This window comes from Polypterus senegalus, chromosome 8 (genome assembly GCF_016835505.1).
Source record: "Polypterus senegalus isolate Bchr_013 chromosome 8, ASM1683550v1, whole genome shotgun sequence".
Classification (NCBI taxonomy): Eukaryota; Metazoa; Chordata; class Cladistia; order Polypteriformes; family Polypteridae; genus Polypterus; species Polypterus senegalus.
Window position 1 is genome coordinate 178,187,861 of NC_053161.1, and position 15,848 is coordinate 178,203,708.

Genomic DNA, 15,848 nt, shown 5'->3' on the forward strand with positions numbered 1-15,848 from the left:
AAGTTGCCTCATTGTCATAAATAAGCTCCGTTTCCTAGGACTTTGCAATGTAAGCGTTGTTTTAACACATAGCATATATGTAATATAAGCATTATTTTAATATACAGGGTGCCCCCTATTTATGTCTATGACGTTTCACAGACATTTAAACTACTGCGCGAAAAGCATCGAAAATGGCATCACTGTGTCGTCTGAAAACGGGATTAAAAGACAAGGTGTATCAACATCGCAGCCACAATGTGGCTGAGCTACGTGCAGCTATCACTGAAGAATTTCAGAGGATACCAAGGCAGATGTGCCAAGCCGCCTGTGACAACGTTGCTCCTCGTCTTCAGGCGTGTATCGATCTGGATGGCGCATTGATGGACCACGCCATGCAGAACAGGGGATGAAAAAACAGGCACATAATAGAAAAGTACCAAAAAAACATTTAAGATTCTTAATGTTCATGTTCCATTATGTTACTTGATAATAACATTGGTAGTTTCCTGACAATAACACCTTTTCGATCACATACATAAATAAGTATGTATGAACAGTGCCCTCCGTAATGTTTAGGAGAAAGGCACATTTTTCCTTGATTTTCCCCTCTGCCCAACAGTTTCAATTTACAAATCAGACCATTCAGACATCGTGATTAAAGAGCACATTGTAGACTTTCATTTTAGGGGATTTGCACATTTTGGTCACTTAACACTTTTTCTACACTGTCCCCCCATTTCATGGCATCATAATATTTGTGACAATTGGAGTCACAGGTGTTTGTAATCACTCAGGTGGGTTTCATGGCTTCATCAGACATCTCGACTTGCTTCTACTCTTTGGAGTCTGTAGTTGCCACTGTTTAACATGAGGATAAGAGCTGGGCCAATGAAAGTTAAAGAAGCCATTATGAGGGTGAAAAATAAGAATAAAACCATTGGATATATCAGGAAAACCTTAGGATGACTGAAATCAACTGTCTGGAATATCATGAAGAAGAAAGAACACACTGGTGGGCTCAGTAATCACAAAGGGACTGGTATGCCAAGGAAGACCCCCACTGCTGAGGACAGAAGAGTCCTCACTGTGGTCAAGAAAAAGACCCAAATGTCTGTGCGACAGATCATACAATCTTCAGGGGGCCGATGTGTTTGTGTGTCACAGACGACTATCAGCACAAGACTTCATGAACAGAAACAAAGAGGCCACACTGCAAGATGGAGACCACAAAAAACAGGATGTCACACAGTTTGTGAAAAAGGACTTCAAAGAGCCTCCAGAATTCTGGAAAAAAAGTCTCGTGGGCAGACGAGACAAAGATGAACCTGATCAGAGTGATGGCAAGAGCAAAGTGTGGCGATGAAGAGGAACTGCCCAAGATCTAAAGCAGACCACCTCATCTGTTAAACATGGCGGTGCTGGGGGTGTTATGGGGTGGGCATGTATGGCTGCCCCACGTCCTGTAACACTTTTCTTCATTGATGAAGGAACTGCTGACGGCAACAGCACAATGAATTCTGAGGTGTGTAGAAACATCTGATCTGCTCAAGGTGCAGTCAATGCATCCAAACTCATTGGACAGGCGCTTCATCCTACAACAAGATAATGAGCCAAACACATTGTTGAGGACACACAGTAAAGCTAAAAAATGGAAAATTCTTGAATGGCCAAACCAGTCACCTGATTTTAATCCATCTGAGCAGGCCTTCCATATGCTGAAGAGAAAACTGAAGGGGACAAGCAGGAGCAGAAGATGGCTGCATTCGAGGCCTGGCACAGCATCACCAGAGAAGACCCTCAGCATATGTCAAGCAGTCATTGCATGGTGGGATATGTGATAAAGTCCTAAATATGATGGTGGCTTTAATAAACTTGCCATTGCTGTGTGCCAAACATTATAGTGCCCTGAAATGGGGGGGCTGTGTAGAAACAGTGTTGTGTGACCAAAATGTCTGCAAAGACCCTTAAATGAAAGTCTGCAATGTGCACTTTAATGCAGCGGAATTGTGTGATTTGTAATTTTAAACTATAGAGCAAAGGGAGAAATCAAAAATTATGGAGGGAACTGTTTATATATCTTATGTCACAGTTGTGCTGATGTATAAGTAAATAAGACTGAAAAAAAAAGTAATGTGCAAAATCAGCAAGTGGGTAGAGTCCACAGTGCAGGGCAGGATGGATCAGGTTATGGGGAGCTCAGTGACCTTATGACCTGGAGGGGCTGTCCATGAAGTGTGTGGAGTGAGTGACGAGAAGCCTGAAGTGAAAACGGGGGACGAGCTGGATGGCTGTTATCAGAGATGATGGACTCAGTTCTCCTCAGACTTCCAGCAGAGTCCATGGTGTGAAGCTCTGGAAGGTCAGCCACAGTTATTTTAGACGCTGCACACACAATCCTTTGGAGGAGTTTGCAGTCCTGGCAAGTGAAGTGAGGTATCCAGACCACACCGTCATGTATCCAGCCAGGATACTTTCAATGGTGTACTTTCAACGTCTGAGTGAAGGAAAGCAAGTTTACAGAGCTAAAATACTCACTCAGAGTAACATGAAGGATGTCTGGAATGGACTGAGCATCATTACTTGACTCCAGAAAGCCAGGGCTCAGGTGGTGGATGGGGATGTGGACAAAGCTAACATCTTGAACCAATGTTGTAATAGATTTTTAACTCCCACTGCCACCTTCTTCCGATGACCAGTCTCCCCACGCCATCCCTACTACATCAACAACTCTTATCTTGTCAACTGGTATGGCCATAAATGAAGACCAAGTAAGGAGGCAACTGAGGAAGCTACACACAGGAAAAGCAGTAGGACCAGATGTAGCCAGTCCTCGGACCCTTAGGGCCTGTGCTGACTAACTTTGTGGTGTCCTCTGTCACCTGTTCAGTCTGTCCCTAAGGCTTCAGAAAGTGTCACTGCTGTGGAAAACACCCTGCAGTGTTCCTGTTCCAAAGAAGGCAGGCACCTCTTCACCTAATGACTACACTTCAGTCTCCCATCATGAAGACCTTTGAGATGCTGGTCCTGGACTATATGAGTCATCTTGTGGTAGACCACCAGGACCCACTGCAGTTTGCCTAACAGACAAATATTGGAGTGGAGGATGCAATTATCTATCAGGCTTATTTCTCGTCTGAACAAAGCTGGCTGCACTGTGAGGATGATGTTTTTGTTTTTTCTTGATTTCTCCAGTGCCTTAAATACCAGTCAGCCATGTCTGTTAAGGTTTAAAGTCAGAGATGTGCAGGTGGATGAACCTTTGGTGTCCTGATAATGGACTATCAGTCAGGCAAACTACAGTTTGTGAGATTCATGGACTGTGTGAGCAACACTGGAGCACCACAAGGAACAGGCCGGTCTGCTTTACTCTTCACTCTGCGCATATCAGGCTAGAAATATAACAGCAGGTCAGGTCACTTGCACAAATTCTCAGATGATTCTGCACTTGTGGCAGGCAGTGTGGCATAGTGGTTAAAGTTTTGGACTTCAAACCTTGTGATTGTGGGTTCAAATCCCATTAATGACACTGTGTGACCAATAGCCAAGTCACTTGTCCAGCCTGCCGGTGCTCCAATTGGAAGATTAAAAAAAATGTAATCAATCTATACTAATAAAAGGCAAAGCCCTCACTCACTCACTCATCACTAATTCTCCAACTTCCCGTGTAGGTAGAAGGCTGAAATTTGGCAGGCTCATTCCTTACAGCTTACTTACAAAAGTTGGGCAGGTTTCATTTCGAAATTCTACGCCTAATGGTCATAACTGGAAGGTATTTTTCTCCATTAACTGTAATGGAGTTGAGCTGCAATGACGTGGGGGGCGGAGTTTCATGTGACATCATCACGCCTCCCACGTAATCACGTGAACTGACTGTCAACGCAGTGCGTAGAAAACCAGGAAGACCTCCAAAAAGCGCTTAAGAAAACATGCATTATATAATTGAGAAGGCAGCGAAACAATAAGAAGCGAGCGAGTGACATATACTACCATATTCATGAGTGCTGCTACCTCGGAAAGAAAGCAAGGTGTAAACCTAAACTTTAAATTAAGTTCATAGACAGGCTACCGCTGGCGTTTCACATGCCCACAGGTAATGCGGGATACAAGTTTAATGAGAGGACGCAGGATATAAACGAGAGTTTTGATCACTTTGTAACTAAGTTAAAATTGTAGGTGAAGGGGTGTGCTTATGCAAATTCCGAGAGACTGTGTTTGTGGGGGATTGACAGTTAAGGCGGGTGGGGGAGTCACGTCATCATCTCCCCCATTCATCTAATTTTGGTCTGAGCTGAGCTCCGCGGCTAACGCCGTCTTCCGAAGCAACTTCGTCAGACTGCCACCAAATACTCACAGAAAAATCCACAAGTTAATACACACGCTGTCTCTAGAGTTTCTCCACACTGAATCCTCCAGGCACTACTTACAAAAGGTCACATTGACAATCGTGTTACGTTATTTTTAAAATCTGTCCTTTTCTTAGCACAAGCACAGCTGAGAAGCTTCGATGCATGTGCTCCATAACGCGTTAAAAAATAATGCATTTAATCACACTTTGCATTACAAGCAAAGGGGAGTTTTTGTCAATGCATGATTTCCTGGTACACTGATTACATTGATCAGCATCCCGATTCATTTTACCCTCGCACCACCTTAGTTTGAGAAGAAGTCTGAAAAAATATGAGGTTAACACAGAAAAACAGATCACCAATTCAAGTTTTATGAATAATCGATTCACCATCAATAATTGTTTTGGTAAAGCCATCCTCCTTCCATTTTATAATTTTTCCACCACTAGCCATGATTAAATGAACGGTAAATAAAGTAAGAGCAAAGCGAGGGTGACTTATTTAGGCAGGCATATATATGACAGCAACACTCATGACAATGTCAATCATGTTACGTTATTATTAAAATGTTTCCTTTTCTTTTTCATTACTTCTTTAACACACTACTTCTCCGCTGCGAGGCGCAGGTATTTTAAAATATATATAATATATGAATGACCTCCAAAGAGCGCTGAGACTTTTGATATCATGAACGTGTGTACAAAAACTGGGGTCTCCTGCCCTGCAAAAGTCGAGCAGCCAGCGCGCGTGCATAGCTGTGCCGGCCTTTGAGACGCTGACTGCGCTTCTGCTTTAAGTCAAAGTGAGCACTTTTAATTTTTTTCTTCCTCCCCCTGCACTATAGCCCAGACAAGTGCAAACACGGGACCCCTTTTCTACACCACGGCAAAATAATATTAAGGCGATTCACACTTTCTTTGCACGTATACGATTATGAGGTTCTCACCCCGGATTATGAAGACACGCACACGAGTGGAGGACTCACAGTGCCATCACAGCCGATTAATGGTGGAGACGTCTCACCAGTCTACACAAGACCCACCGCGACTGTCCCCAAAAGGCGATCATACCGTCAGCGAACACATCTCTCTATACTATATAAAAGAAAAAGGCAACTTTCCTTTCTTTACACCTTTTTTCTTTTATCCCAAACCAAAGCCTTTCTCTCTTAACACTGCAGAGGACACAAAACTAATTTTCTTTAAATGCCGGTAAGGCACATTACCAGAGGCACAAATTTGAACGTTCACATAGAAAATGTAATTTCTATACCACAGCCGTCGTGTAGCGCCTTTCAAAAGGGATCTACTACCGAGAGATGATCCATATATATTTTAGCTGCTGTTAGTTACTTACCTGTTGTGTTACACAGTCTTTAAAATGTAGTTTACCCGCAACCACTCCAGTAGTGCTCAATGTACCTGTACTTCTTAAAACGTTAATGTTTTACTGTTTAATAACTTATAGACTATATTTTATTATTTTTCCCTTGTACCCAATGACCAAAGCTATACACACACATATAGACACATACAAACATACACACAAGTATATGTATGTGTATATATATGTATGTATGTGTGTATATATATATATATATATACACACACACATACATACATACATATATATAATTTGTGTGTGTGTGTGTATGTGTGTGTATATATGATGTAGATAGGTATGTATATATATGTGTGTATATGTAGATATGTATATAGATATGAAGATATGTATGTGTATATATATGTGTGTATATGTAGATATGTATGTATGTATGTATGTATGTATGTATGTGTGTGTGTGTGTGTGTGTGTGTACATATATATATATATATAATCTAGATAGGGGTGTGTGTGTGTATATATATATATGACAGCAGCAATCCAAGCTGTGAGAAAACACTAAAAAGGAGGCGTGTCAGACGTCGTGGTACATTTTCTGATGCAGCTAGACGAAAAAAACTTTGTGACGCTGCCACCAAATACACAAAACAATTACTTTGACAATCATGTTACATTATATTTAAAATGTTTCCTTTTCTTTTTCATAACTTCTTTAACACATGACATCGCTGCGAAGCGCGGGTATTTTGCTATATATATATATATCACAGCGACACTCATAACAGTGACAATACAATTACATTGACAATCATGTTACGTTATTTTTAAAATTTTTCCTTTTCTTTTTCGTACCTTCTTTAACACACTACTTCTCCGCTGCGAAGCGCGGGTATTCTGCTAGTTCTATCATAAATGTTGTAAGTCGCCTTGGATAAAGGTGTCAGCCCAATAAGTAAATGTAACCTTTATGGGGTGTACTGATAAGGGGGATGAGACAGAGGAGAGAAGTCTGGGGGAGAAGTTTGTTTATTGGTGCAAAGTGAATTATCTGCACTGCAACATCAGCAAAAGCAAGGAACTGCTTATTGACTTTCACCACACCATCCATCCATCCATTATCCAACCCGCTATATCCTAATCACATGGTCACGGGGGGTCTGCTGGTGCCAAACCCAGCCAACACAGGGTGCAAGGCAGGAGACAAACCCCGGGCAGGGTGCCAGCCCACAGCAGGGCACACACACACACTAAGCACACACTAGGGACAATTTAGGATCGCCAATGAACCTAACCTGCATGTCTTTGGACTGTGGGAGGAAACCCATGCAGACACGAGGAGAACATGCAAACTCCATGCTGGGAGGACCCGGGAAGTGAACCTGGGTCCTTTCACCACACCAAAGAGCCTCAATGTCACTACTCAAGGAGTGGGTGTAGAGGTGGTCCACTCATACTTGGGGGGTCCACATTACTGACAGATTGGACTGGTCTTGGAACACAGATGAACTACAGAAGAAAGGGCAGAGCAGACTGTTTTCTTTAGGTGACTGTGTTCCTTTAATTTGGGAGGTGACATCCTTTACATCTTCTACAACTCTGTGATGGTCAGTGTGGTGTGGTGGACAAGTAACATCACTTCAAGAGAGGATCATGAATCAACTTGCCAATTAAACGGGAAGACTCAGTTATAGGACACACTTTGGACCCCTAGAGGGTGTAGCAAAGGATATAAACTGAGTACCATTAAGAACAATGCTACAACACTGAGGACTTTTAGCCAATGAATCCTTCAGCTGAAGTATGTGAAGAAACGCAACTTGGGGGTATTTTATACCAACAGCAATATGCCTGTGTAGCGCCTCACTGGGAATGGGATTGGCAAGTCAGAAGTTTCCTTTCTTTTAAATTTTCTTGCTTTAGGGTCATTCTGATGTGCATTCAGACCAAAGTGTGCATCTACAGTATCTATCTATCTATGTATGAAAGGCACTCTATAAATCAATGTATTATTATTATTTTATTATATCTATCTATCTATCTATCTATCTATCTATCTATCTATCTATCTATCTATCTATCTATCTATCTATCTATCTATCTATCCATGCATTTAATTAACTTAAGAGCGGATTGGCTAACATTTACTCGAGCCGATTAAAATGTAAAGATGTCAGTTTTGGTAAGTTCAAGTCGTTTGAGTATCTCGCCGTTGTTATTCATGGAGATTCTCAAGTTCTAGTATTATCCGTGTATAGACCTCCTAAATATAACGCGTCGTTTTTTGAGGAATTCTCTGACTTAATGTCAATTTTAATTACTAACTATGACACACTCCTAATAGTTGGCGACTTTAATTTTCATATAGATAATCAGTGTGATCTAAAAGTAAAAGAATTTATGAACCTCCTGGATTCTTTTGATTTGAGACAACTCGTAAATCAGCCTACACATAAAGCAGGTCATACGTTAGACTTAGTGATTACTAAAGGACTGAAAGTTGATATAAAACAGATCATTGATATTGGTCTATCAGACCATTTTCTTCTACTTTTAATATAGAAATAATGATAAAAAACACTCATGAGAAGCATATTGTTAAAAACGCTTCTTTGATTCGGCAGCAGCTTTAAAACTTACAAACATTTTAAGCAATCAGTCCGTTTATAGTGCCAGCTATAATAGCAAGGACAATGTAAATAGTAAGGTGGAAAGATTTAATTCTAAAGTGAGAGCTGCTGTTGACATAGTTGCACCTGAAAAGACAGTGAAAAAATCTTCTAGCATTGCTATACCATGGAAGACCCAAAGAGTGTCTGATTTAAAGAGAACATGCCGTAGAGCTGAGCGTCAATGGAGGAAGAGTAAACTTACTATCCACCACGAAATATTAAAAGTCAAAATAACAGAATACAATAACACTGTCCGTCTTGAGAGACGCTGCTATTTCTCTAAGATTATAAATAACAATGCTAGTAATCCTAGAGTCTTATTTTCAACAATTGATCGCCTACTAAACCCAGGTAGCTCAAAGGAATGCCTCCTAAGTGCTTCCAGTGAAACCTGTGAGGCTGTCGCTGTATTTTCAATCAAAAATTAATGATATTAGAAATAACATAGTATATCTCCCCAACACTAAGGATCCTCCTAAACCCCAACATCCTGTTATAAACAAATTAAACTCTTTCACTAGGATAGATTTACCTGATTTAAAAAAATAATCTCTCAATTAAAACCCTCCACCTCGTCCTTGACCCGATACCAACAAGGTTTTTCAAAGAAGTATCAGGCGTGCTAATTGATAATGTTCTTGACATAGTAAATTGTCACTAGATACTGGGGTCTTCCCAGACTGTCTTAAGACTGCTGTAGTTAAACCCCTACTTAAGAAACATAATCTTGACCCCTCGCTCTTGAAAATTTTAGACCCATCTCTAACCTGCCCTTCTTAAGTAAAGTTCTAGAGAAGGCAGTCATTATGCAGTTAAATGACCACCTAAATAAACATGCTATTCTTGATAAATTTCAGTCAGGTTTTAGAACAAATCACAGCACAGAAACTGCACTCGTTAAAGTAGTAAATGACTTGCGGGTAAATGCAGACAGAGGCCATTTATCTGTTCTCATCCTCTTAGATCTGAGTGCTGCATTTGACACCATTGATCACAACATTCTTAGAAATCGCCTTAGTCAATGGGTGGGCCTCTCTGGCAGTGTCTTAAATTGGTTTGAATCCTACCTGACAGGGAGAAAATATTTTGTTAGTTGTGGGAATTACAACTCGAAGACACATGATATCCAATATGGTGTTCCACAAGGCTCTATCCTGGGTCGCTGTTATTCTCAATCTACATGCTTCCGTTAGGTCAGATTATCTCAGGGCACAACGTGAGCTACCACAGCTATGCTGATGACACACAGCTGTACTTATCAATAGCACCTGATGACCCTGATTCTATTGATTCACTAACACAATGTCTGACTAGTATCTCAGAATGGATGAATAGTAATTTTCTCAAGTTAAATAAAGAGAAAACTGAAATTTTAGTGATCAGCAATAATGGATACAATGAGGCTATTAGAAATAAACTGGATACATTAGGATTAAAAGTCAAGACGGAGGGAAAAGCTTAGGGGTGATTGTTGACTGTAATCTGAATTTTAAATCACATATTAATCAGATCATTAGGACAGCATTTTTCACTTAAGAAACATAAGTAAAGTTAGACCTCTTATATCACTGAAAGATGCTGAGAAATTAGTTCACGCGTTTGTTTTCAGTCGACTAGATTACTGTAACGCACTCCTCTCAGGACTACCCAAAAGATATAAATCGTTTGCAACTAGTGCAGAATGCAGCTGCTAGAATCCTAACTAGGAAAAGAAAATCAGAACACATCACACCAGTTTATGTCACTACACTGGTTACCTGTGTCATTCAGAATTGACTTTAAAATTCTGCTTATGGTTTATAAAGCCTTAAATAATCTCGCCCCATCTTATATATCGGAATGTCTGACACCTTATATTCCAAATCGTAACCTCAGATCCTCAAATGAGTGTCTCCTTAGAATTCCAAGAACAAAACTTAAAAGAAGTGGTGAGGCGGCCTTCTGCTGTTATGCACCTAAAATCTGGAATAGCCTGCCAATAGGAATTCGCCAGGCTGATACAGTAGAGCACTTTAAAACACTGCTGAAAACACATTACTTTAACATGGCCTTTTTATAACTTCATTTTAATCGTAATTTAACTTAATCCTGATACTCTGTATGTTCAATTCATCAAAATAACTATTCATGGTGGCTCTAAAATCGGTACTGACCCCTACTCTCTTTTCTGTTTCTTTTTCCGGTTTCTTTGTGGTGGTGGCCTGCGCCACCTCCACCTACTCAAAGCTTCATGATGCTCCAACAATGATGGACGGATTAAAAGGAAGAAGTCTACGTGACCATCATCATCATCAAGCCCTTCCGTGAAAACCCTAAATCCAAAGAGGACTGTTTCATTTATGTTAGGTAGATTGCCCAGAGGGGACTGGGCGGTCTCATGGTCTGGAATCCCTACAGATTTTATTTTTTTCTCCAGCCGTCAGGAGTTTTTTTGTTTTTTCTGTCCCCCCTGGCCATTGAACCTTACTCTTATTCGATGTTAATGTTGATTTATTTTGTTTTATAATTATGTCTTTCATTTTTCTATTCTTTAATATGTAAAGCACTTTGAGCTACTGTTTGTATGAAAATGTGCTATATAAATAAATGTTGTTGTTGTTGTTGTTGTAAAAAGCCCTATTTCCACACTATGGTGAGCTGAACACGTTGATCACTAAATTCCAGGACATCTTCACCAAGCAATGTCAGAACAGGTCAAAGTAAATGATCAGAAATGCCGGCCAGCCATCCCAAACATGTCCTCTTCTCTGTGCTGTGGTGGTCTGGGATATGCTATGGCTATCTAAAGAACAATTTGCAGGAGGAGAATCAGCTTTTGTAACCCTAATCAGCATCCTACATGAGGGCAGAGCCTAGAGCTACATAATGACCTGTTGTTCATTCTTCTGTGTTACATTATTTAATAATTTATTGCTGTTATGGTACATATTGAAATTTATTGATATTATTAAAGTTGGGAATTTTCTATTTACTGTCTTTTTATATTCTTTTAAAGCACATTCTTAAAGCTGAGCTACTAAACATTTCACTGCATATTGTGCCATGCCTAAATGTATGTCCATCCATCCATCCATCCATCCTCTTCCGCTTATCCGAGGTCGGGTCGCGGGGGCAGCAGCTTAAGCAGAGAGGCCCAGACTTCCCTCTCCCCGCCACTTCTTCCAGCTCTTCCGGAGAATCCCAAAGGCGTTCCCAGGCCAGCCGGAGACATAGTCCCTCCAGCGTGTCCTGGGTCTTCCCCGGGGCCTCCTCCCGGTTGGACGTGCCGGAACACCTCATCAGGGAGGCGTCCAGGAGGCATCCTGATCAGATGCCCGAGCCACCTCATCTGACTCCTCTCGATGGAGGAGCAGCGGCTCTACTCTGAGCCCCTCCTGGATGACTGAGCTTCTCACTCTATCTTTAAGGGAAAGCCCAGACACCCTGCGGAGGAAACTCATTTCAGCCGCTTGTATTCGCGATCTCGTTCTTTCGGTCACTACCCATAGCTCATGACCATAGGTGAGGGTAGGAACGTAGATCGACTGGTAAATTGAGAGCTTTGCTTTACGGCTCAGATCCTTTTTCACCACGACAGACCGATGCAGAGCCCGCATTACTGCGGATGCCGCACCGATCCGCCTGTCGATCTCACGCTCCATTCTTCCCTCACTCGTGAACAAGACCCCGAGATACTTGAACTCCTCCACTTGGGGCAGGATCTCTCCCCAACCCTGAGAGGGCACTCCACCCTTTTCCGGCTGAGGACCATGCTCTCGGATTTGGAGGTGCTGATTCTCATCCCAGCCGCTTCACACTCAGCTGCGAACCGATCCAGAGAGAGCTGAAGATCACGGCCTGATGAAGCAAACAGGACAACATCATCTGCAAAAGCAGTGACCCAATCCTGAGTCCACCAAACCGGACCCCTTCAACACCCTGGCTGCGCCTAGAAATTCTGTCCATAAAAGTTATGAACAGAATCGGTGACAAAGGGCAGCCCTGGCGGAGTCCAACTCTCACTGGAAGCGGGCTCGACTTACTGCGGCAATGCGGACCAAGCTCTGACACGGTTGTACAGAGACCGAACAGCTCTTATCAGGGGTCCGGTACCCCATACTCCCGAGCACCCCCACAGGATTCCCGAGGGACACGGTCGAATGCCTTTTCCAAGTCCACAAAACACATGTAGACCGGTCGGGCAAACTCCCATGCACCCTCCAGGACTCTGCTAAGGGTGAAGAGCTGGTCCACTGTTCGCGACCAGGATAAAACCACACTGTTCCTCCTGAATCCGAGGTTGACTATCCGACGGACCCTCCTCTCCAGAACCCCGAATAGACTTTTCCAGGGAGGCTGAGGAGTGTGATCCCTCTATAGTTGGAACACACCCTCCGGTCCCCTTTTAAAGAGGGGACCACCACCCCGGTCTGCCAATCCAGAGGCACTGTCCCGATGTCCATGCAATGTTGAAGAGACGTGTCAACCAAGACAGTCCTACAACATCCAGAACCTTAAGGAACTCCGGCGTATCTCATCCACCCCCGGGGCCCTGCCACCAAGGAGTTTTTTGACCACCTCGGTGACTTCAGTCCCAGAGATGGGAGAGCCCACCTCAGAGTCCCCAGGCTCTGCTTCCTCATTGGAAGGCATGTTAGTGGGATTGAGGAGGTCTTGAAGTACTCCTCCCACCGACCCATAACGCGTCGAAGTCGAGGTCAGCAGCGCACCATCCCCACCATATACGGTGTTGACACTGCACTGCTTCCCTCCTGAGACGCCGGACGGTGGACCAGAATCTCCTCGAAGCCGTCCAAAGTCGTTCTCCATGGCCTCCAAACTCCTCCCATGCCCGAAGTTTTGCCTCAGCAACAACCGAAGCCGTTCCGCTTGGCCTGCCGGTACCTATCAGCTGCCTCCAGAGACCCACAGGACAAAAAGTCCTATAGGACTCCTTCTTCAGCTTGACGGCATCCCTCACGCGGTGTCCACCAACGGGTTCGGGATTGCCGCCACGACAGGCACCGACCACCTTGCGGCCACAGCTCCGTCAGCCCCTCAACAATAGAGGCACGGAACATGGCCCATTGGACTCAATGTCCCCACCTCCCTCGGGGCGTGGTTGAAGTTCTGCGGAGGTGGGAGTTGAAGCTACTTCTGACAGGGGACTCTGCCAGCCGTTCCCAGCAGACCCTCACAACACGTTTGGGCCTACCAGGTCTGACCGGCATCTTCCCCCACCATCGAAGCCAACTCACCACCAGGTGGTGATCAGTTGACAGCTCCGCCCCTCTCTTCACCCGAGTGTCCAAGACATATGGCCGCAAGTCCGGCGACCGACCACAAAGTCGATCATCGACCTGAGGCCTAGGGTGTCCTGGTGCCAAGTGCACATATGAACACCCTTATGCTTGAACATGGTGTTCGTTATGGACAATCCGTGGCGAGCACAGAAGTCCAATAACAAAACACCGCCGGGTTCAGATCGGGGCCATTCCTCCCAATCACGCCCTTCCAGGTCTCACTGTCATTGCCCACGTGAGCATTGAAGTCTCCCAGCAAAACGAGGGAATCCCAGAAGGTATGCCCTCTAGCAACCCCTCCAGAGACTCCAAAAAGGGTGGATACTCCAAACTGCTGTTGGCGCATACGCACAAACAACAGTCAGGACCCTTCCCCACCCGGCGGAGGGAGGCCACCCTCTCGCCCACCGGGTAAACCCCAATGCACAGGCTCAGTGGGGGCAATAAGTATGCCCACACCTGCTCGGCGCTCTCACCGGGCAACTCCAGAGTGGTAGAGAGTCCAGACCCTCTCAAGGAGATTGGTTCCAGAGTTCAAGCTGTGCGTCGAGGTGAGTCCGACTATATCTAACTGGAACCTATTGACCTCGCACACTAGCTCAGGCTCCTTCCCTTCAGAGAGGTGACATTCCACGTCCCAAGAGCCAGTTTCTGAAGCCGAGGATCAGACCGCCAAGGTCCCCGCCTTCGCCACCACCCAACTCACACTGCACCCAACCTCCTTGGCCCCTCCCATAGGTGGTGAGCCCATGGGGAGGAGGATCCACGTTACCTCTTCGGGCTGTGCCCGCCGAGCCCCATGGGTGCAGGCCCGCCACCAGGCGCCGCCATCGAGCCCCACCTCCAGGCCTGGCTCCAGAGGGGGCCCGTGACCAGCGTCCGGCAAGGGAAAACGTCATCCACAGTTTTTATTTTTCATTGGAGGTTTATTGAACCGTTCTTTGTCTCATCCCTCACCTAGGACCAGTTTGCCTTGGGTGGCCCTACCAGGGGCATAAAGCCCCGGACAACATAGCTCCTAGGATCATTGGGACACGCAAACCCCTCCACCACGATAAGGTGACGGTTCAAGGAGGAGCCTAAATGTATGTGACAAACAGAATTTGATTTGATTTGCAGCACTGCAGATCCAGCCTACAGTGGTGGCGAAGTGCCAAGAGGCTGCACACTTGTAACAGAACATGCAGTCCATGCTGCCCATGGTATGTGGAAGTGGACACAGGTTTTACAAATCTAAGAGAAGGGGAGGAATGTATGGGGGGGGGACTTTTAAATAGGGGGTTTAGTAAAGACATTTGGGCAGCATTTACAAGAGAGTTGCTCGCTCCCCAAGCCAAGCCAAGCCTTGTCCCTCCTCCTCAGCCACAACCAGAAGTTTGCCTTACCTTCTCAGCTTCTTTTCTTTCTGCAGTCTGCCCTCCATATCCGGTAACTCTGGGTCTTTGAGCAGACATGTTGTTGACAGGCCTACAAATCCCTGACTTGGCCAGAGTCTCACACAGCATTCAGGTTTCCAGGACTCTGTGAGCAGGTCTGAGTATTTTACCTCCTTCCACCTCACATGCCACCTCTATTCCTTCCTCCCAAGGTACCGTCAGCACAGATTCCATGGCTGCAGCCCACAGTGCCACGTTTGGTTGCACTGAGGTGTTACAAATCTCCCCTGAGAAGTGGAGCTGCCTATCCAGGTCCATCTCCATCTGCCATTCCACTTTTGGAGCCAGAAGCTTTGGTGCTGACCTTCTCGTGCAGATACTTAGGGGGCTCTCCCTGCTTGAGGAAAGAGATCTGCTGGTTTGCCACTGCACTCTCATAATTGGCTTCACCTCATCCTTTCTCCACCATTGCTGCCAGCTTTCTCAGTAGCTGGTTAAGCTGCCATCTTAACCAACATTATGCCAATGAGATTTTACAGCCAGACAGTAGGTGTTGGAGGGTGACATTGGTGGTCCCACATAGGTCACAAAGGCTTGCTCTATGGCATACCACTCCTGAAATTTTTGGGGGCCTGGCAAAGGTGTTGTAGGTGGCTCTGTTAAGGTAATAAGACCAAGCCAGAGGCAGTTTCCATAAATCTTCCCAGTACACCCAGTTTGACACCCACTGCATGCCCAGCCTTCCTGGAAAGGGGTCTCTCTTCGAACTGCCTTTCCCAAGGTTTCTTCCATTTTTTTTTCTACTAGGGTTTTTTCCTTGTCTTCTTAGAGAGTCAAGGCTGGGGGGTTG